The sequence below is a fragment of the Paroedura picta genome, chromosome 1, assembly GCF_049243985.1.
Source record: "Paroedura picta isolate Pp20150507F chromosome 1, Ppicta_v3.0, whole genome shotgun sequence".
NCBI classification, from domain to species: Eukaryota; Metazoa; Chordata; class Lepidosauria; order Squamata; family Gekkonidae; genus Paroedura; species Paroedura picta.
Genome location: NC_135369.1, coordinates 62,138,410 through 62,162,365, shown reverse-complemented (window position 1 = coordinate 62,162,365; position 23,956 = coordinate 62,138,410).

Genomic DNA, 23,956 nt, shown 5'->3' with positions numbered 1-23,956 from the left:
AGACTGCCAGTGAGGGGGAGCTCATCACCTCCTTAGGCAGCCTATTCCACTGCTGAACTACTCTGACTGTGAATTTCCCCCCCCTGATATTTAGCCTATATCATTGTACTTGTAGTTTAAACCCATTACTGTGCGTCCTTTTCTCTGCAGCCAATGGGAACAGTTCCTGCCCTCCTCCAAGTGACAACCTTTCAAATACTTAAAGAGGGCTGTCATGTCCTTTCAGGTACAGTGCCACTCCTCCACCTCTTCAACCTATTCTGTTTTTTCTGAACAGTTCATATCCATCCACTATTACATTCCAGTCATGAGAATCATTCCACCAAGTTTCTGTGATGCCTACTAGATCATATCTTTCCATCAGCATGAGAAGTTCCAGCTCTTCCTTCTTATTGCCCATGCTTCGGGCGTTAGTATAAAGGCATCTGAATCCTTTTACTTTTGGTTCCCTATGAGCTGGCCTTCCTGGTTGGGCTGCCCCCGATCGGTCTCCTTCCTTACACTGCCTGTGTTGAACGTCTCTTTCGCCTTGTGTCTTCAGTTTAAAGCTCTCCTGATGAATCTCCCCAGGTTCCTGCCAAACACATTCTTCCCCAATTTCTATAAGTGCAGTCCATCAGGTGCTAGTAGGCCTTCCTCAAGAAAGCCTATACCATGGTCCCAGAAACCAAATCTCTCCTGCCAGCACCAACTACGCAGCCACTGATTTACCTCTATTATCTTCCTCTCCCGACGCATTCCTCTTCCCTTGACAGGAAAGATTGAAGAGAATACCACTTGGGGCCCCCATTTGCTTGAGCTTCCTCCCCAGATCTTGATAGTCTGTTTTAATAGGAGCAATGGTATTCGCGGACATGTCATTCGTTCCCACATGGACCATCACAAATGGTTAGAGATCCATAGATTTGAGGAGTTTGGGCAGCCGTTCTGAAATGTCCTTAATTTTTGCCCCTGGCAAGCAAAATACCTCTCGGGATAGGGGGTTGGGCCCAGCCACATGGCGATCCATTCCTCTTAGCAGGGAGTCTCCAATTACGAGCACTCTCCTTTTTTTTTTCTTCTCAACACCATTTCCTTTTATCCACGTGGCCTCTTCACTTTGTTTTAGACTTTGTTTTGGGACCTCTTCCCTCGTTGACACTTGCACCTCCTCTGCAAGGGCCTGAAATCTATTCTGGAGCTCCAAAGGCCCTGAGAACCGTCTTGCTCTACGCCGTTGAGTGTTTTTCCTAACTTTCTGCAGAGGCTCCATAATGAGGTCAGTCCCCTTATCCTCTTCAGGACTGGTTGTATCCTCTTTATTCCGAGTTGCACAGCTCCGGTCTATGAACTCCTCCCCTTTCTTAATTTCTGTCAGAGTAATAATCCTCTCTTCTAAGCCCCTAATCCTTTCCTCCAAAAGTCTTACCAGTACACTTGGGGCAGATGTAGTCCATCTTGTTTTCACGGAGGAAGGCAATCATGTCACACTCACTGCAGATGATGGGATGAGTGTCCTGGAGGTCCATTGTAACTTCTAGGCAGTGCAACTACTAGGGAAATATAATCTGTTTCTAATTGCTAGGCCAAGAATGCCAGGCTAAGAGCCCTTTGTCTCTCACCCTTCGGCTCGCGCCGAAGGCCTGCGCCTCTGGTGAGGAGCAGCCCTTTTTAATTCTCCCAGCAATCACCCAGCAATCACCTCACTCAGCACCACAATAGCTTCACCTGGTCAGCAGCAGCAGCAGCTCTCTCCACATGCTCTCAGTTGTCTGAGCTCAGTAATAAATTCCATGAACACAAAAGTTTCATTTTGGTTGATGGTGATCATTGCCATGTTGTAGGGCTAACAGGCAGCTGCTGGGACAAAGACTTCAAGGTAATGCAAAACTTTCAGAAGGATGTAATTTCTAAGTTTAAAAAGCATTTCTTAGAATAAGACCAGCTAGGGCTTGTTTTGTGCTGAGGCATAAAAGAATGTGTTTTCATCATCACTTTATATTCCCTGCCTCATCCACTGATATGCACATTATGTACATGTACTTTCCTTTTTCCAAAAATCCTTTTTTATCTTAAATGTAGTAGTTCTTCTCCACAAGCCTCCCCCATTTGAGCATACTATCTAAAATGGGCACCAGGGAAAGGTAGGCAGTGGTTGCTAAATAGCTATTGTCTTGGATGTAAACTATTAATCCATCTCTGTAGTAACTAGTAGTTAGGGAATGAGAGATGCAGCCACTAGGCAATGACAAAAAAGTAGCACAGGTGAGTGCTAGAACTAGTGCTGGCCCTCTTAACAGGTAATACTGGGAATGACCAGCTGGTGGCAGTGGAAATACCAAAGAAAAGCAGAACAATCCCTTCAAGAATTGGGCAGACTTGGGAGACTGGTGTGCTGCCAGCCAGAGTCTCAGAATGACTGCTGAGTGTCCAGATGCATTTCAGGTTGGAATGGGAATGGGGATCACAGGTCAGGAGGCTCTTTCATTACATGAATGGAAGTTATTTCATCAAAGTCAAAGCATAGCACATGACTACCATAACCTGGTACCAATAATTTTGCAGAACATCTTCCCCTACTCCTTCACCCAACTACATGAAGCAAGACTGTCACACAGGAGAAGTAAATATGGAAAAAGGAAAGTAGTATGAGAAATTTTCATATGGGAGCACTTTTCATATATTTCTGGATGGGATGGCCCCAAGGCTCAATGGCAGAATACTTGTAGAATCATAGAATCATAGAGTTGGAAGGGGCCATACAGGCCATCTAGTCCAACCCCCTGCTCAACGCAGGATTAGCCCTAAGCATCCTAAAGCATCCAAGAAAAGTGTGTATCCAACCTTTGCTTGAAGACTTCCAGTGAGGGAGAGCTCACCACCTCCTTAGGCAGCTTATTCCACTGCTGAACTACTCTGACTGTGAAAAACTTTTTCCTGATATCTAGCCTAAATCGTTGTACTTGAAGTTTAAACCCATTACTGCGTGTCCTCTCCTCTGCAGCCAGCAGAAACAGCATCCTGCCCTCCTCCAAGTGACAACCTTTCCAATACTTAAAGAGGGCTATCATGTCCCCTCTCAACCTCCTTTTCTCCAGGCTGAACATTCCCAAGTCCCTCAACCTATCTTCATAGGGCTTGGTCCCTTGGCCCCAGATCATCTTCGTCGCTCTCCTCTGTACCCTTTCAATTTTATCGACGTCCTTCTTGAAGTGAGGCCTCCAGAACTGCACACAGTACTCCAGGTGTGGTCTGACCAGTGCCGTATACAATGGGACTATGACATCTTGTGATTTTGATGTGATGCCTCTGTTGATACAGCCCAAAATGGCATTTGCCTTTTTACCGCTGCATCACACTGCCTGCTCATGTTTAGTTTACAATCCACAAGTACCCCAAGGTCTCGTTCACACACAGTGCTACCTAGAAGCGTATCCCCCATCCAGTAGGCATGCTTTTCATTTTTCTGACCCAGATGCAGAACTTTACACTTATCTTTATTAAATTGCATCTTGTTCTCATTTGCCCATTTTTCCATTGTGTTCAGATCTCGTTGAACTCTGTCTCTATCTTCTGGAGTATTTGCCAGTCCTCCCAATTTGGTGTCATCTGCTAACTTGATGAGTAGTCCCTCCACCCCCTCATCTAGATCATTAATAAATATGTTAAAAAGTACCGGGCCGAGCACCGAGCCCTGAGGTACCCCGCTATTCACCTCTCTCCAGTCTGATGAAACACCATTGACAACAACTCTTTGAGTGCGGTTCTCTAACCAATTCCCTATCCACCTGACTATCTGAAAATCCAGATTGCAGTCCTTCAATTTATCCATCAGAACATCATGGGGAACCTTGTCAAAAGCTTTACTAAAATCCAAGTAAATGACATCAACCAAATTTCCCCAATCCAGCAAACCTGTTACTTGGTCAAAAAAGGAAACCAGGTTGGTCTGGCAGGACCTGTTGGAGACAAATCCATGCTGACTTCCTTGGATCACCAAATTGTCCTCCAGATGTTTGCAGATCGCTCCCTTTAATATCTGCTCCATTATCTTCCCCACAACAGAGGTCAGACTCACTGGTCTGTAGTTTCCCGGGTCATCCTTCCTCCCTTTTTTGAAGATCGGAATAACATTTGAAGATCGGAATAACATTGTCTTGCATTCAAGTTATCCCTGGTTCAATCCCTTGTGTTTTAGATAAATAATCTCAGAGATATCTCTAACAGAGTGACCAGAGACTCTGGAGAACTGTTGGTCAGAAAAGAACATTCTGGGCTGGCCTGATTTGATATAAGACATACATGACATGGACTTTTTGAAATGAAGTTGTTTTTACAATTAAAATAAAGGAATTCAGTCTTCTTTCTGTACTGATTGGCATAGATTTGGAACTACTGGAATTTATCCAGTTTTTCTGTTAAGAGAAAAGGAAGGGGGGTTCTCTTTACTATGCTGGAGATGAGATATGCTGTACAAAAGCCATGTGGGATGAGGGTTGTAGACAGAAGAGGAACTGGATGAGATTAAGTGAAAATTAATCCAACCCACTGAATTATTTTAATCAAAAATATGGTGTGAATGATCTTTTAACTATTTAATTGTACACACAGTTCTTCAGACAAAAACTGATGACCCACCTGAAGCATGAGAATTAAAGCATGAAGAAGAAGAGTTGGTTCTTATATGCCGCTTTTCTCTATATGAAGGAGTCTCAAAGCGGCTTACAATTGCTTTCCTTTTCCTCTCCCCACAACAGATACCCTGTGAGGTGGGTGAGGCTGAGAGAGCCCTGATATTACTGCTCGGTCAGAACAGCTTTATCAGAGCTGTGGCGAGCCCAAGGTCACCCAGCTGGCTGCATGTGAGGGAGCGCAGATTCAAACCCAGCTCGCCAGATTAGAAGTCCGCACTCCTAACTACTACACCAAGCTGGGCTCATCCTATAGAACAAAAAATCCTTATTTGACCTGCATGGATCCAAATAAATAAAAATAATAATTAGATAAATGAAGGTATGACTGGACTTTATTGGGAACTTTTCAAACTTGGTGTGATACAAAAATTAAATCAGCTCAGTCTTACCTTGTGCTTTCAGCTCTTTCTAAAGTTCATGCAAATGAGTTTTCTTTATTTAACTTTTTTTACTTGTCAGAATAATTTTAGTCTTTGTTTTGCAAAGACTTTGGATACCACAGACTTTGTTTCAAAGCTATCTTTAATCTGAGCTAAACTGTGTATTTTAAATTTGTTTTGACAAGTTCTTTTAGCATGTTGCTTGTTTCCAGATATACCCTGTCACTTAGCTATGGCTGAGAGGAAAAATAATGGATGTTCAACAGGGAAAGGAATGTGTGGTGGCATAGTGCTGAAATGCTTAAGAGTGAAAGAGAGACTGACATTCAGCTCCACTGAACATCCCTTAAGAACAAAAGCACTGAAGATTTGGAGCTGAATTGCCCCAGAGTGGTAATCAGCAATTAAAACTACATGGAAAAATGGAAGTGACCAATCAAGATCTCCGGGGAATGAGTTATTGTAGTGAAATAATTATTTGTTTCATTGCTCTAATAACTTTGCCATATACTTCTTCCTGGAATCCTAGAGAGCTACTGCCATTCAGAACAGATAATACTGATTTTGATAAACCGGATTCAGAATAAGGCAAGTCCTATGAGTTAAAATTTTCAGTTCTCTAGGGAGGAGAATAGGGAGAGCCACTTACTGATCCCTTCTTACTGGGGACCAGGTGACTGTTGAAGGCCTGGTTCCAGTGGTGCACTGAAAGTAATCAAGGTACATTTGAGTTCAGAAAAGATTTTCCTCTAGCGGTTCAAGAACTAGGGTGGTTTAGCGAGAGAACTTACTTTTTGTGAAGAAGTAGAGGCCTTTGGAAAAGTGATAAGAAACAGAATCAGCACAGTAAATATTTAAATGGTAAGGTATTCAAATAAATTCCATTCTAAAGTATTGAAATCTAGGTCCATGGAAGCCAAGCATTCGTGTTTCTTAGTTTCAGGGAAAATTTGTCATTTTAGTCCCTTGTATACTTTCTAGCCCCTTATGTACTTTCTAGCCCCTTATGCACTTTCTAGCCTCCAGCTGAGGTCCCAGAGGGCACTCTGGCGGCTATGGCCAAGGCAGGTGTGCTGCCCAAGCCAAGCACTCTCCCGGCACCACTTGGAGATCCTGCCATCGGGGCCTGCCTGATTCCCTGGATGACAAGCACACTGGTCCCAGCCAGGCTGATACCCAGACTTAAAACCCTGAGACAAGACCCCATCCAGCCCTGAGGACTTGCCAGAGCGATGACAGCACTGCTGGACAAACTTGACAGCTGTCAGAAGATCAGCATGGCTGTCAGCACGTTGTCAGTCTAGATAGGATCCAGGTGCAGTTCCTTCCTCAGATGAGGGTTAAGTCTAGCTGCAAGTCCTCTGCCTAAAGACCACTCCACCCAGACTTGGTGTACTTAAGAAGAGACTTGAGGCAAGTCCCTTTGTGGGTGCATTACATATGTTCCCTGCCCATCTTCCTGGACGCTCAGTGTTCCAGTTCACTTGCCAGAAATTTCATGGTACAGCCATAGATTTTCCAGTGATTCTTAGAAAGGAGTAACATCACTTCCAAGTTTTCCCAAGAAGAAGAAGAAGAGTTGGTTCTTATATGCTATTTTTCTCTACCCAAAGGAGGCTCAAAGTGGCTTACAGTCGCCTTCCCTTTCCTCTCCCTACAACAGACACCCTGTGGGGTGGGTGAGGATGAGAGAGCCCTGATATCACTGCTCATTCAGAGCAGCTTTATCAGTGCTGTGTTGGGCCCAAGGTCACCCAGCTGGCTGCATGTGGGGGAGCGCAGAATCGAACCCGGCTTGCCAGATTAGAAGTCCATACTCTTAACCATTACACCAAACTGGCTCTCAGTTTGTGATGTCAGATTGCTGACCCAATAGTGATTTGTTTTGTTTTGCCTGTTTTCCTCCTGCTGCTGGTCCAAATGGCAGCAAAACAGTAAGTTGCTTAAGGGAGGTCCTTCCACCATAGCAGAAGACCTAGTAACTATGATACAACTACATACTGCTTTTCAATATACCTGTGGCCACTGCTTCCGTTCATTAGAAGGCAGATTGTTAAAAGCATAACAAACAAGCAACACAATTTGAAATGAGGCTTTGCTAGTTATGTGGTGTTTCTGTTTCCCTCACAGCAGGATCACTCACCATTCATGAATGACTGCCAAGCTCCTTGGAATCCACATAAATTCACTTACACATTTTCTTATATTGCCTCATGGGAACTGCAGTTTGCCCACACACACCCCATATCCACAAAAATCTTGTTTTTCAGACTTTCTGATTAATAAAAAACATGTGTGGCAGTATTCCTAGCACACAACACCCACACTGAGAACTAAGAGGAAAAGCAAATTGTTTTGATTGTAAAACATTTGTACATGCATGTCCTCACAGGCAGTGCATTGTCAGAATCGCTTCCAGGTCGGTCCTGGAAAGTTGGTTTCAGTTCTCACCTTTCCATTCCCCCCCCCTTGTTGCTTTTCTTTAGTGTTCTTAACCCTAGATAGCTGATGCTTTGATGCTAAAGTTTTATGGCCTTCCTGTACATAGCTTCCCCTCCCCAGCTGTGCCCCCCCCTTATCTCTTCACCTGAGCAGACGTCCTTTGATTGCAAGGCAGAGGCTCAACAACAGCTGCCTGGCCTGGGAAAGGATGTCAGACTACTATAACTTTTCGTGCCTTCTACATCAAAGGCCCATCCTAGGTGAACCCACTGTCCCGCCATATTTTCTCCCCTGCCCCCTGAACTTATATAAGGTGTCAGCACCCTTTGTCCCTTGTCTCTGTCAATATTCCTGTTTTCAACATTGCTATGTGTTTGCTGTAATGCCTAGTGAATTTCTCCATTAAAGATACTATGCCTTCAGCCTCTCATGAGTCTCAAGGATTTGATCTGGTGGTTGAGTCAGGCCCAGTCTACACCTTGGTTCGTGACATGTATCCACTGCAGGTCATTTAGATTAGTGATCCCCAACCTGTGGGCTGCGGACCACATGTGGTCCTTCGACTAATTAGATGTGGGCCCCGAAGGACGCCTTCTCCCCCTCCCCCCCAGCCCTTTACAACACACTTCATTGTTGTGGCGTGTCTGTATCTTATTTTGAAGGGATGTTTAAACATTACCATAGCGATCAGAGAGTGTTAGGGCAGTGGTTGAGAGTAGAGGAGTAAACTACCCCCCCCCACCGGGCCTCAGTAAAAGGCGTTGAGTGGTCCCCGGCGTTGAGTGGTCCCTGATGATAAAAAGGTTGGGGACCACTGCACTAATTGCACAGGCACAAATGTGACTGAAAAAAGACTGAAAATAAGGTAAATATACCTTATTTACCTTGTTTACCCATAACATAGGGATAAGCATCCCAATCTTCATGAGCCAAAAATATACAAAGAAAATGTATCTACATTTTCTCAGGAAAACCAGGGGGAGAAATGGTGAGAAATCCAGGCCTGCCATGGAGAAGAGTTAGCAGGCTTTTAAAGAAATTTTTTACATCCTAGGACTGCTCTCCCCTTCCCTCACAAAGTAGGCTAACTTCCTCTCCCAAAAGTCACAGGATGTGTGTGTGGGGGGGGTGAACTCTCCTCTCTGTTCTCCATCTGCTAGTTTGGTGAGGTGGTTAGGAGTGCGGACTCCTAATCTGGCATGCCGGATTCAATTCTGCACTCCCCCACATGCAGCCAGCTGGGTGACCTTGGGCTCGCCACAGCACTGATAAAGCTGTTCTGACCAAGCAGTAATATCAGGGCTCTGTCAGCCTCACCCATCTCACAGGGTATCTGTTGTCGGGAGAGGAAAGGGAAGACGACTGTAAGCCGCTTTGAGCCTCCTTCGGGCAGAGAAAAGTGGCATATAAGAATCAACTCTTCTTCTTCTTTTATCATAGAGAACATAATCCCACAGCAGGAAAAGGAGGGAAGGATGTGTACCTGCACAGAAGGCCACTTGTGAACAACAGTTACAGGTAAGTGCAACTTTATATTCATCTTCATGGCTTTTGTGCAGTCCTTCATGGGAGAATAGCAAGATCACTCACCAGAGAGGAGGGTGTGGGCTTATAAAGCAGAAAACAGACTGAAATACCACTTTTTCCAACAGCAACCTCTCTCCAGGAGTCAACATCTATGGAATAGTGGCTTACAAACATGGCTCATTCAACCAGATCACCTCACTGCAGATGTTTATCAGAAGCAATCCACCTATTAAGGCTGCTGAAGAAATCTGAGCACATGTATAAGGCAGGACACACGAATAATAGAATCATAGAGTTAGAAAGGACATCCAAGCTTATCTAGTCCAACCCACCGCACAATGCAGGAACTCACAACTACATGGGGTCCTCTCCCTTAGCCAAAGATTAAGCTCAATTTATGGGAGACATGATCCAATGTGATAGTGTCTGTGTTGAGGCCTTTCTACCCTTTCTTGGGTCACAAAAGTGATTAAGAGATTTCTGTATTGCCTGGATTGGCCCATTCCATGAAACTAAAAGAGCAGGACCCCGCAAACATGTCCTATATTCAGAGACTTTTCTTCTTCTAGGTGTGGGGAAAAAGATTGGGAAGGAGATCTCTTGAGCTAGGTATTACTTAGACACCATTTGAGGAAGAAAACCATCACTTGGTTATCTTATCAGATACCAAAAGATCCCAACTATGTGGCACCTGTGAGCTGATCTTTGCCAGTGTTTTGGCTGACAATCTGAATATCTTAATGTGCTCAAGCATATCATCTGAGTGCTAAATAACACTTTACCTTCAAATGGAAGATCCCCAGGATTTTGTGCTGATTCTGGGGTCAACAGGGAATGACTAAAGCAAAAATCATGTTGTACTATAATATCGGCTGAAATTGCTGTGCTGTGGCCATTTTCCTCCTTTCTCAAAGTGTTCAATTGCTGCTTGCCCCCATTTGAGCCATTCAGCCACTGTGGCCTTTGCCAGTGGATCCTTAACCGCAAGCAAGGCATCAATGACAGGTGACATCTTGTCACAAGGGAACTCTGAATCATACTCACTACTGGCTTGCAGTTCACTACTCTTAGGCTCATTGCCCCTAACCAGGGCCGGATTTTCTTATAGGCTAACTAGGCTTCAGCCTAGGGCCTCAAGATCAAGAGGGGCCTATATTCCACATTTTTAATGAAAGGTTAGTACCAATCACAACATGTTTCAATTAACATATTGATATATATGCCTCTTGTGGCGTAGAGTGGTTAGCGGCAGAAATGCTGACTGAAGCTGTCTGTCCATGAGGTTGGGAGTTCGATCCCAGCAGCCAGCTCAAGGTTGACTCAGCCTTCTATCCTTCTGAGGTCAGTAAAATGAGTACCCAGCTTGCTGGGGGGTAAACGGTAATGACTGGGGAAGGTACTGGCAAGGCCACCCTGTATTGAGTCTGCCATGAAAACGCTGGAGGGCATCACCCCAAGGGTCAGACATGACTCAGTGCTTGCACAGGGGATACCTTTACCTTTACCTACCTATATATCACAGTAATGATGTATTTTATTATTTTATTATCTCTCATGTAAATTACAAAGTTAAAATTGGGAGGTGAAAGGGCCACATAAGTGGAATAGCCCAGGGCCTCTTTTCATGTAAATGCAGCCCTGCCCCTAACAAGTAGATGTTATGCGCTATAAAATGTATTTCTCTTCCCTCTGTATCTGGGCGTGGGGGGTGAGAAACAGATCTAACCATTGCTGGTTGTCGATCCAAAATAATGGAGTTGGCTCTGGGATGTATAATTAAATAAACACAGCCTTCCTTCCTGAGCCTATACATCCTATTTTCTGACAGTGCAGGTATGAATGCGGGTTCAGCTTAAGTCCTTAAAGCAACCTTCTGCAATTGTTTTATAAACAGTATACAACTCCAGGCCACATAAAATGTCTACAATTGGGACATTGGTCTAGGCCTCAGCAGAGTCGCTGCCATTATAATAATTAGCTCTGAGATCTGAGTCTCAGGCTGTCTATCTGCAATTGCACCAAAGGTTCACCTAGGGCATTGGTAGGCAATGGCATTGATGTAGCCTCAGCATGGTGAAGCAGATCAACTGAAAGTGAATCACAGTAAGTTTAGCTGGGGATTTCATTCAAATCAAATATGCCTGATGTTCTAGCAAGAAGACTGGATGAGAAGAAAAAAGGCAACAGCTTTTGGGGAGGTCTGTCATCTCTATCCATCCTCATCTACAATGCTTCCTAAATTGTTGTTGCTTTTTCACATTCAGGAACAGTGTTCAGGAACACTCTTCTCTTGCTATGCTGCAATAAGTCATTTCCATTGCAAATGTAGGACACTATAACCAATTTTGCATTGTTAAAATACAAAGACTCTTGAGTTGATAGTCTTTTAGTTGTAGATTTATTTTTTAAATAATAATTTCAGACTTTACTGTGCTAGCAAACCTTTTCCACTGGCATAGTTTCAAAAGAATGAATGATTTTTGTTAGAAGAACATTTCTATTGCTCTAGGCAACTTCTCTTGACAATTACAGAGTTAGGGATGCTCAGCCAGTTGTCACAATTAAGTACACTGATTACTAGAACATCCTTTAGGGCATTTGTATTCATAAATTAAGTTTGAGTTCAAAAAGCTGGCATTATTTCCCATTTATATATGTCTACTGTATCTTCTAGAAGAGCCTCTTGTGGCGCAGAGTGGTAAGGCAGCCGTCTGAAAGCTTTGCCCATAAGGCTGGGAGTTCAATCCCAGCAGCCGGCTCAAGGTTGACTCAGCCTTCCATCCTTCCGAGGTCGGTAAAATGAGTACCCAGCTTGCTGGGGGGTAAACGGTCATGACTGGGGAAGGCACTGGCAAACCACCCCGTATTGAGTCTGCCATGAAAACGCTGGAGGGCGTCACCCCAAGGGTCAGACATGACTCGGTGCTTGCACAGGGGATACCTTTACCTTTACCTTTACTGTATCTTCTTAGCATGGAAACACCCTTTATATAGCTCTTGGGATGCAGTGCTGCATTTTATACAGAAATACTGTCCTAGGAAACACAGAACTAATTTTATGTTAATTTATATTCATTCATTTTGATATTTATACCCTGCTTTTCTCCCCTGTGGGGACCCAAAGTGACTAAGAATATCATTTTCTTCCATTTTACACTTACAATAACAACCCCGTGAGGTAGAGTAGGCCAAGAGAAAGTGACAAGCCCAAGGTCACCCTGTATGCTTCCATGGCACAGTGGGAAGTCAGTCTTGGAAGAAGTGGCTCTTGACTAATGTATCTCTCAGACCATTTATGCACTGAGGACTTCACTACCCCAGCTCCCTTGCAGGAGCATAAATCGGGGGTGGGGGGATAAAGTGCACCAGGCCAAATGCTCCCCCCCATGTGGGTGAAGCAGGAGGTGGGGCAACCTGCCACGACTAAAACTCCAGCCTGCAGCCTGGCATGAGACCTCCAGTGCGTAAACGGTCTCAGAGAGCAATCTTTCCAGACACACCTCTTTTTTAAAAAACTGAGAGGAGTTGCAAAAGCAGTTTCTGAGATGACCTTGAAATATATTTCTGGGGCTGGCCTCATTTCATCATATCTCAGAAGCTAAGCAGGGTCAGCCCTGGTTAGTCCTTGGGATGGGAGACCACCAAGGAAGCCCAGGGTTCTTAAAAGAGACCGGCAATGGCAAACCATTGCTGAATGCTGCTTGCCGTGAAAACCCCATGAGGGATTGCTATAAATCAACTGTAACTTGACGGCACACTCACAAGGCTGTTAGTCAAAGAAAGAAAAAGCCATGCCCAAGACTGTGGGCATGCCTAAAGATACTCTTTGGATCCGAGCCATTGCATCTCTGCATACCTTTGAAATATTCTTCATGCAGAGACATATTCCATATTTGGCAAAGCCTCTCCTGCTCTATACAAGTGTTGAGAGAGAAAATGAAAAGGCATAACCCGCCCAGTTAACAACAGCACCTGAAGGAAACTATCACATCAGAGAACAAAAGGCAACTTTTCCTTACCTGCATCACTGATGGGGAAAAATATATTCAAATACTTCTTCAATACAACCATGGACTGGAAACTATTTGGAAGCCTGCTAATTCATTTATGTCATTTGGCAAAGTGCCTTGTCCACTGCTACAGCATAATTTAATATTTCAAATGTTAAAAAAATATCAGCATTAAGCATATATGGGTAAGGGAAGGACTACATCAGACCTGCATAATTTGTGACTTCCCTTGGATCTTGGGTAGTCAGTGTTGGTCTGAGTATACAATACTAGAATACACAGACCAATCCTTGACAGCCTGAGACACCTGTTGCTGAGCCCAGATTGTAAATAGGATTACCAATATCCAGATGGGGCCTGGAGATCTTCTGATTTTACAACTGATCTCCAGACAACATAGATGAATTCCCCTGCAGAAAATGGAGGGTGGACTCTACAGCACTGTGCCTTACTGAAGTTCCTCTCCAAATCTTGCCTTCTCCAGGCATTAACCCTTCAAATCTCCATGTAGTTCTCAACCCAGAGCTGGCAACCCTGACCATGGACATTCACCCTGTCTTAATAGTGCTTCTGCCTTGTAGGAAAATACTGGATGACATTCAATAAATAAGACAAATATGTTGCACAATTGACTGATAATGTCAAAAAACTGTTTTGTTCAATAACAGCAGGTACTTTATACTAATGGTAGAAGTGTAGAGAGAAGGCAAAACGAGCTATCAAAACAGTTAAAAGGGGACTATAATCTAAAGAGCATAAAAATGGATTCACTTGACTGGAACATTAGTGCAGAACATTAGGATTTCAAAAAGAACAGATAAGGCAAGGGGCTTTGTATTTTAGTAAATATAGAACAACTCTTGAACCCTTGCCACAAGGTAGAGGTGGGAAGGAGCTGATTTGCATCTGCAGGCAGAGGGGACAGCCAGATATCATCAGCTGTGTGATGGTTGGAGATGGGGAGACAAAGACCAAAGGCGAACAAACTGGTCAGTCCTAGAGGAGATCAACCCTGACTGCTCCTTAGAAGGCCAGATCCTGAATATGAAACTCAAATACTTTGGCCACCTCATGAGAAGGAAGGACTCCCTGGAGAAGAGCCTAATGCTGGGAGCGATTGAGGGCAAAAGAAGAAGGGGACAACAGAGAATGTGGTGGCTGGGTATCAAAATATAGCTGAAAGGGATTTCTCCATCATTACATTTAGTTTCAGCTTCTTTGTAGAGTTCTGATCTGTGTGGTGTCCTGAAACAAAAAACAGATGTATTTTCCCCTTTCAGACAAAACAGGAATCCCATGTTTTGAAATAATTGCAGTTAGCATATCCTTCCTATATACATGGTAAAACAGTTTCCTCAAAAGGGCTATTTTCTTGGACTGAGTTGCTACTGACTATGCTGCTTGCTACTGACTATGTTGCACCAATGCAACCAAGGGTGAAAAGGTCATTTTACTGCAGGCCACAGAATTGGGTTTTTAGTGATGGTACAGATTATTATTATAATCATTTCTAGACCGCCTCCCTCCCACTGGGCTCAAGGCAGTTTACAAAATATTAAAAATACATACATAATACTTTATTAACTACATATTAAAATTCTAACAATTAAACACTAAGAATAGCCAACTCTCTATCCAGCAACTGATTTGTTTAATTAACTAACTACCTATTTCACCACCACCCTATTTGCTGCCTTTGTTTCTTTTCGTACCTATTGGAGATGGCAGGTACCTCAGTGGCATGGAAGAAAGGAGTGGGGGAGAAGTGTGAGGATCAGAGGCTGGCCCTTTCAGTAAGTCACCCTGGCCTCAACCACACCCTTGGTGGAAGACTAATGCTTTGCAGGTCCTGTGGAACTGTCATAGCTCTATCAGGGCCCTAGTCTCAGGTCAGGTGACAATTTTTTGTCTGAAAGGGCTGTCGCAAACCAACTAACAGAGTACCTGGAAGAAGCTTCGGTCCTAGACCCATCCCAGTCAGGCTTCCAGCCTGGCCATGGGGTAGAGACAGCGCTAGTTGCCCTGGCGGACGACCTCCGTCGCCAGTTGGACTGAGGCGGGTTGGCACTGCTGATATTACTAGACCTTTCAGCAGTGTTCGACACAGTCGATCATGAGCTTCTAGCTCACCGCCTCATCGATGACGGAATACAAGAGACAGCCCTCCAATGGCTGATCTCCTCGCTCCGGGATCGTGGACAGAGGGTTGCAATAGGAGACAAAACATCAGACCGTCGTCAACTTACTTGTGGAGTCCCACAAGGAGCGGTCCTCTCTCCTATCCTATTCAACATCTTTATGCGCCCTCTCGCACAACTGGTACGGAGGTTTGGGCTGGGTTGTCATCAATATGCCGATGACACTCAGCTCTTCCTCCTGATGGATGGCCGCCCTGACTCCCCCCCCCCCAGAAGCATTAGCCAGCTGCGTGGAAGCAGTGACAAGATGGCTGAAGCAGAGTCGTCTGAAGCTCAATCCTTCAAAGACGGAGGTCCTGTGGCTGGGTAGGAAGGGCCCATGCGAGGAAGCGCACCTGCCTGTCCTGGATGGAGTACAGCTCTCTACGGCTGACTCCGCCAGGAACCTAGGCGTGATTCTGGATGCTTCCCTTACAATGGAAGCCCAGATCACAAAGGTAGCGTGGCTGGCATTTTACCATCTCCGCCAAGCCGAACTACTAGCGCCCTACCTGGCCCCGGAACACCTAGCCACAGTGATCCATGCGACAGTCACCTCTAGACTGGACTTCTGTAACTTGCTCTACGCAGGCCTGCCTTTAGCCTTGACCCGGAAATTACAGCTGGTCCAAAACGCAGCGGCCAGGATCCTCACAGCAACATTGTGGAGGTCCCACATCCGGCCCATTCTCCACCAACTGCAGTGGTTGCCAGTTGAATTTTGGATCAGACTAAAGGTTCTGGTAATTACCTTCAAGGCCATTCGCGATCAGGGCCCAGTGTACCTAAGGGACCGCCTCCCTGCCTATGCCCCCAAAAGAGCTCTGCGCTCCACTGCCACCAACCGGTTAATGGTCCCTGGCCCTAAAGAAGTCCGCCTGGTCTCAACCAGGGCCAGAGCATTCTCTGTCCTGGCCCCCACCTGGTGGAACGAGCTCCCGGAGGAGATCAGGGCCCTGACGGAGCTTAAACAGTTCCACAGGGCCTGCAAAAAGGATCTCTTCCGCCAGGCATTTGGTTGAGACCAGGCACAACCAACAGCGAATGAAGGGCCCCCGCTCCCCCCCTCTCCCCCCCTTCCTCCCAGAACTCCACCAGAGCGCTCTGGACCTGTTGTGGTATTGCACTGTTGCATCGTTATACTATTTTATTATATTGTTATACTGTTATATTATTCTGTTATATTGTTACAACCACTGTTATTAATTACTGTATGTTTTTTAACAAAGACTGTTTCATGTATTGTTGATTAGTTTAATGTAAACTGCCCCGAGCCTTCGGGGAAGGCGGTATATAAATCTAAATAAATAAATAAATAAAAATAAATTCATTCTACCAGGTTGGAGTCAAGGTCAGATGGATATCTTTGTGGTCAAGGACTGCTAATAAATTAGAAAACTGAAGTGCTTTCCAGGGCACTTATTGAGAGAGGTAGTCCCTCAGATATACAGGTCCCAGTCAGTGTAGAGCTCTATAGGTCAGTACCAACACCTTGAACCTGATCTGAAACTCTACTGGAATCCAATGCAGCTGTTGGTAGACCAGTCAAATATGTGCCCTCCATGGGGTCCTTGTCAGGACCTGGGCAGCCTCATTCTGTATCAGCTATAATTTCCTGGTCAGGGTCAAGGGTAGCCCCAACTACAATGAGTTACTGTACTCAATGGAGTTGTAAATTATTGTTTTATCTCTAAGATGGTCAAATGTAGTGTCATGTTCTTAAAGTGTGAGGGGGAGGTCTATTGTGAGCTGTACTTTATAATTTATTTTATAGATAGTTCCTTTTCCTGGAGCTTTATGCTTGATATAATAATTATAACAGCATGTACTGGTGCTACAGAATATTATAGAATCATTTCTTTTTATAGAAACATTAATTCAGTTGGCAACATGTTTGTGATGTTCCTCCTGAAACTTTGAAGGATATTTTTGCTATTGCAAAAATTGTATTTTGTGTCTCATGGATGATTTATCACTTACTAAATTTGAAATCCAAATTGTGAATTTGGCTATAGATGCTTCCAGGAAGCAAGAGCTGCAGTGATACAAGAGCTTAAGAAGCAATTATTACTTTATGGCTGCTTCATACAAGACAGGTTTCCACTGCTTTAGTGTAGGAAATTGCACGAGGAGTATATGCATGTCAGGATCAATTGGTTAGATTGAGCTCAAAATGTCTGTTTGTGTTAGAATTCTTGTGCAAATGGACATAAGAGAAAAAGCTGCTTATGTCAGATTTAGTGTATCCCCACTTGTTCTTCCAATAGTACAAGGTCTTGGACAACCATTTGCTGGGCACTGTAATATATAGGGAGGAAAGTGATATGTGTTGCACACAATTTTGTGCAAGCGGAATTGTGTTAAGTCCAGTCGTGTTTCCACTTGCACATCACTGGATCCAAGCCATCGTGGGTATTTATTAGCTGAAACTTATTACCAGTGGATTCCCCAGGTATGTACACACCATGAAATTGATTCATGATACATAAACCAACATAAATAAAGGAAGTACATCTGGACTCAACCAGGGCCAGGACATTTTCAGTCCTGGACCCCACTTGGTGGAATAAGCTCCTGGAGGAGATCAGGGCCCTGCCAGAACTGCCTCAGTTCCGCAGGGCCTGCAAGAATTTAGTTGTGGACAGTGATTTTAATAACAGCAAATGGGCCTTCCTGAATGAACTCCCCCCCCCCCCATGCAGAATGTCTGCTGGCAGGCTACATTTGAAGAAATTGTATAGCTGTACTAAGATGTTGAAATTTTAATATCGAGCTGTATTTATCATTATAAGGAGTTGATTAATATTCTTGTTTGATGTAGACTGATTGTTGCACACCATCCTGAGCTGCAATGGAGGGCAGAATATAAATAAATTTAAAATAAAGAATACAATACAGAACTGATAACCATGTAAGCAATTCATATTCAGCAGTGCAGCCCTTAGACTAGAAGTATAGATTCTTGCAACTTGCCAATTTACATAATTATTATCAACTATTTCCTCTCCTCACAAGCCCTTCTGCCATATGTATCACAGACATTAAGAAAAAACTTATATACAAAAATATGCTGAAAAATCTGTTCCAGCTTCCCTATATTGCCCTGTCAAATTTATAACCACAAAACAGCAGGAGGTGCATTAAAACAATAAACACAGCAAAGAAAAACTGCATCTATATGGAAATATGAAAAAAGAAAACTTTTCTTTCTTGCTTGAAGTTCTTATTTATTTTGCTTGTAGTAACTATAAAACATTTTGGTGTACTCACCTTCTTTGGTTATATTCTACAAAGTATAACACAGATTATAATTTATATAAGGTTAGTCAACGAGTATAGTAAGAAGACACTAGGTGCATTTGAATAATTTCCAATCATTACAAAAGCTTAACTCACCACTGAAATGTACATCATCATCATCCTCATCATCTATATAATATATAGTTCTCTTAGTCTCTAAGAAAGGAGCAGGAGATCAGCTGGCCACAGTCTGTCCCCCCCCCCCACACACACACACTGGCTTCCTCGATGCTGGGAAAGCAGGGAGGGGGGGCGCCAGGGCCTCCCCCATATGAGTAAAGAAAGTTAATAAGAAATTATTCTGTAAAACAAAGCCATAAAGTTGCTTTTAGTACAAGCAAAACAATAACGCTAGTATCAGAAACTGCTATCTACACAAAAGAATAAATACTCACCAATGCAACTCACCAACTCACCAATGCCCCCTTCAAGGATCGCTGCCTTGTTGTGGCAAGGGGGCTTGCGTAGTTCAGTGAAGCTATGAGCTATACCGTGCAGGGCCACCCAAGACAGACAGGTCATAGCTGAGAGCTCTGACAAAAGGTGATCCACTGGAGAAGGAAATGGCAAACCACTCCAGTATCTTTGCCATGAAAACTCTATGGACAGTTCCAATAGGCATAACGATATGACGCTGGAAGATGAGCCCCTCAGGTCGGAAGGTGTCCAATATGCTACTGGGGATGAGCAGACGGCTAGTACGAGTAGCGCCAGAATGAATGAAGCGGCTGGGCCAAAGCCGAAAGGACGCTCAGTTGTGGAAGTAACTGGTGGCGAAAAGACAGTCCGATGCTGTAAAGATTTTTATTCCATAGGAACCTGGAACGTCAGATCCATGAATCAAGGCAAGCTGGACGTGGTTAAACAAGAAATGAGAAGACTGAACATCGACATTTTAGGAATCAGTGAACTAAAATGGACAGGAATGGGTGAATTTAATTCAGATGACCATCAGGTATACTACTGTGGACAAGAATCTCGCAGAAGAAATGGAGTAGCCTTCATAATCAATAAGAGAGTAGGAAAAGCAGTCTTGGGATACAATCCCCAAAATGACAGAATGATCTCAGTTCGAATCCAAGGCAAACCATTCAACATCACAGTGATCCAGGTCTACGCCCCAACCACTGCTGCTGAAGAGGATGAAGTTGATCAGTTCTATGAAGCCCTACAACACCTTCTAGAAGCAACGCCCAAAAATGATGTGCTTATCATCATGGGGGATTGGAATGCTAAAGTAGGAAGCCAAAAGATAACCGGGATAACAGGCAAGTTTGGCCTTGGAGTACAAAATGAAGCAGGGCACAGGCTGGTAGAATTTTGTCAAGAGAATACAATGGTCATAGCAAACACTCTTTTCCAGCAACCCAAGAGACGACTCTACACATGGACATCACCAGACGGTCAACACAGAAATCAGATTGACTATGTGCTCTGCAGCCAAAGATGGAAAAGTTCTATCCAGTCAATAAAAACAAGACCAGGAGCTGATTGTGGTTCAGATCATGAGCTTCTTGTTGCAAAATTTAGGCTTAAATTGAAGAAAGTAGGGAAAAGCACTAGGCCACTCAGGTATGAACTAAATCATATCCCCGACGAATACACAGTGGAGGTGACAAATAGATTTAAGGAATTAGATCTGATAGACAGAGTGCCTGAAGAACTATGGACGGAGGTTCGCAACATTGTACAAGAGGTAGCAACTAAAACCATCCCAAAGAAAAAGAAATGCAAGAAATCAAAATGGCTGTCTGAGGAAGCTTTACAAATAGCTAAGGAGAGAAGGGAAGTGAAAGGCAAGGGAGAAAGAGAAAGATACACCCAATTGAATGCAGAATTCCAGAGAAAAGCTAGAAGAGATAAGAATGCCTTCTTAAATGAACAGTGCAAACAAATAGAAGAAAACAATAGAATGGGGAGGACCAGAGATCTTTTCAAGAAAATTGGAGATATGAAGAGAACGTTTCATGCAAAGGTGGGTATGATAAGGGACCAAAATGGTAGGGACCTCACAGAAGCAGAAGAGATTAAACAAAGGTGGCAAAATTATACAGAAGAACTATACAAGAGCGAGCTTAATATCCCTGATGACCACAATGGGGTAGTTACTGACCTGGAGCCAGACATCCTGGAATGTGAAGTCAAATGGGCCTTAGGAAGTCTGAGCAACAATAAAGCTAGTGGTAGTGACAGCATTCCAGTTGAACTATTCAAAATCTTAAAGGACGATGCAGTAAAAGTGCTACACTCAATATGCCAGCAAATTTGGAAAACTCAACAATGGCCACAGGATTGGAAAAGGTCAGTTTACATTCCAATCCCAAAGAAGGGCAATGCCAAAGAATGTTCAAACTACCGCACCATTGCACTCATTTCTCATGCTAGCAAAGTTATGCTCAAAATCCTACAAGCTAGGCTCCAGCAATATGTGGACCGAGAACTTCCAGAAGTACAGGCAGGATTTCGAAGAGGCAGAGGAACTAGAGATCAAATTGCCAACATACGCTGGATCATGGAGAAAGCTAGGGAGTACCAGAAGAACGTCTACTTCTGCTTCATTGACTATGCTAAAGCCTTTGATTGTGTGGAGCACAACAAATTGTGGCAAGTTCTTAAAGAGATGGGAATACCAGAGCATCTTATTTGTCTCTTGAGAAATTTATATGCAGGTCAAGAAGCAACAGTGAGAACTGAACATGGGATCACTGACTGGTTCAAAATTGAGAAAGGAGTTCGGCAAGGCTGTATACTGTCGCCTTGCCTATTTAACTTGTATGCAGAGCACATCATGAGAAATGCGGGATTAGAGGAGTCACAAATTGGGATCAAGATTGCAGGGAGAAATATCAACAACCTCAGATATGCAGATGATACCACTCTAATGGCAGAAAGTGAAGAGGAACTAAAGAGCCTGTTGATGCGGGTGAAGGAGGAGAGTGCAAAAGTTGGCTAGAAACTCAACATCAAGAAAACAAAGATCATGGCATCCGGCCCTCTCAATTCCTGGCAAATAGAAGGGGAAGAAATGGAGATAGTGACAGATTTTATTTTCCTGGGCTCCAAGATCACTGCAGATGGGGACTGCAGCAAAGAAATTAAAAGACGCTTGCTCCTGGGGAGGAAAGCTATGGCAAATCTAGAGAGCATCCTAAAAAGCAGAGACATCACCCTGCCAACAAAAGTGCGTTTAGTCAAGGCTATGGTCTTCCCAGTTGCAATGTATGGCTGCGAAAGTTGGACCATAAGGAAGGCCGAGCGTCAAAGAATTGAGGCTTTTGAACTCTGGTGCTGGAGAAGACTCTTGCGAGTCCCTTGGACTGCAAGGCGAACAAACCGGTCAGTCCTAGAGGAGATCAGCCCTGACTGCTCTTTAGAAGGCCAGATCCTGAAGATGAAACTCAAATATTTTGGCCACCTCATGAGAAGGAAGGACTCCCTGGAGAAGAGCCTAATGCTGGGAGCCATCGAGGGCAAAAGAAGAAGGGGACGACAGAGAATGAGGTGGCTGGATGGAGTCACTGAAGCAGTAGGTGCAAACTTAAATGGACTCCGGGGAATGGTAGAGGACAGGAAGGCCTGGAGGATCATTGTCCATGGGGTCGCGATGGGTCGGACACGACTTCGCACATAACAACAATGCAACAGAACATTCCACAAGGGCTACATGAGATCAGTTGCTATCAGTTACAGCCAATTTACAACGTATATTGATTGTAAAAAAACAATAGAACTTCACTAGCCTCTTAGCTGACAGGCGAACAAGATTAAATACATTACAGCTGGCTATCATATACCTCAAATAACTTTGCCATATAAATGACAGTTCAAAGATCTTTCTCATCAAATTTATAGCCATAGCAGCTACACAATTTAACTATATTGCTCTCATAGCAACAACAAAACTCTTATGCTAAATTTCTCTAAATGAGATTTTGTTGATATTGAATTTTGACAAAAGAAACTGGGATCCAATTATATGAAAAAATTGTACAAACATTCTCAGAAAGGTGATGTTATTAGAATTAATTCTTATTTTGGTGGTGACAGTGAATGTTTATACATGCATGTGCACATGCACACACAGACACAGTTTTTCACAGTTGATTCCTTTTAAAAAGTTATATATCAATACACGTGTTTATGAGCAGACAAGACAGCTTTCTCCTAAACTGTTTCCAGTTGGGTACCATAACATATGAGCAGTTATGCACATCACTTCTAAAGAAGCCAAAAAAAAAAAAAAACCAATCCCAACAGAGCAGTAAGAGAAGGGATGGAAATAAACCATACCATTAAGAGACAGGAAGGGAAACAAGGAGTCAGATCTGCAAACAGCAAGGATGAGGTCAATGATCTCATAGACCTAAATTAAGATGCTGATGCAAACCATAGGAAATTAAAAAGGTAGCTATGTGAGAAAACTGGCAGGATGAAGCTTACATTAAGCTGAGAGAATCAAAATATACTTTTGCTCAGTTTCACAAATAGTTTTACCTTTGACAAGAATGGCTATGCTATAACCGTTATAAAAAGGGGTAGCCATTTTGGTCTGAAGCAGCAAAACATAATCTGAGTCCAGTGGCATCTTTAAGACCAACAAAGTTTTATTAAAGGGTAAGCTTTTATGTGCATGCACACTCCCTCAGATTAACAGATTATTTTATCTATCTATCATTTATCTATCTGTTATGGTCTAAAATGTGCCACAAAAAGAGGTATTAATAATAGTAATTTATTAAGGTAGCTTGTATCATAGCTTTGCTGGGAAAGAAAATGACCCTTTTTGCTTGTTCTCAAGAACTATAGGCAGGTTATTATGTAAAATTATATCTTGATATTCTGAAACAAGTAGCAGTCATTTAAAATCAAGTCCATATGGTATCCCTTCTGCATAACTTCTTTTGGCTTCCAGTAAGCAGTTTGCTGATTTTTGTTTCTTTCTATTGCACAGGTTGTCACTGATCTACATGTGCTATGGAACATAAATAATACAGGTACACTAGTGCAGAATATTAGGATATATTAAATAATCTAAATAATATAGAAAGCCAGAGCTGGCCCATGTACTGAGGTTGCCAGCATAACTAGCTCAGAGATCTTGGACTACCAGAAACTCATAGCAACTTTTAGAGTAAGATTTTGCTACCACAAAAACTGCTGGATGACTTAACTCCTGTCCATATTGTTGTATAGTCCGCAGTTTGCTCCAAGTGTCTGCTGCCAAGCTGTCTTTGCCTCAGAAGTGGAAATTGTACAGTTGTGGTATCAAATTGATGCTTTGTTGCTTGAAGATGGCCTGAATATTAAAACATAATAATGCAACATCAGGAATAGAGATGCTACTCAGCAGGATGTGAGTTCAAAGGGAAATGTAGGTCTGGTAACACAACTGTTTGGGTGTGTTAGAAACTGGGTGATTGTGCAAATATTATTAAGGCACAGAGCAT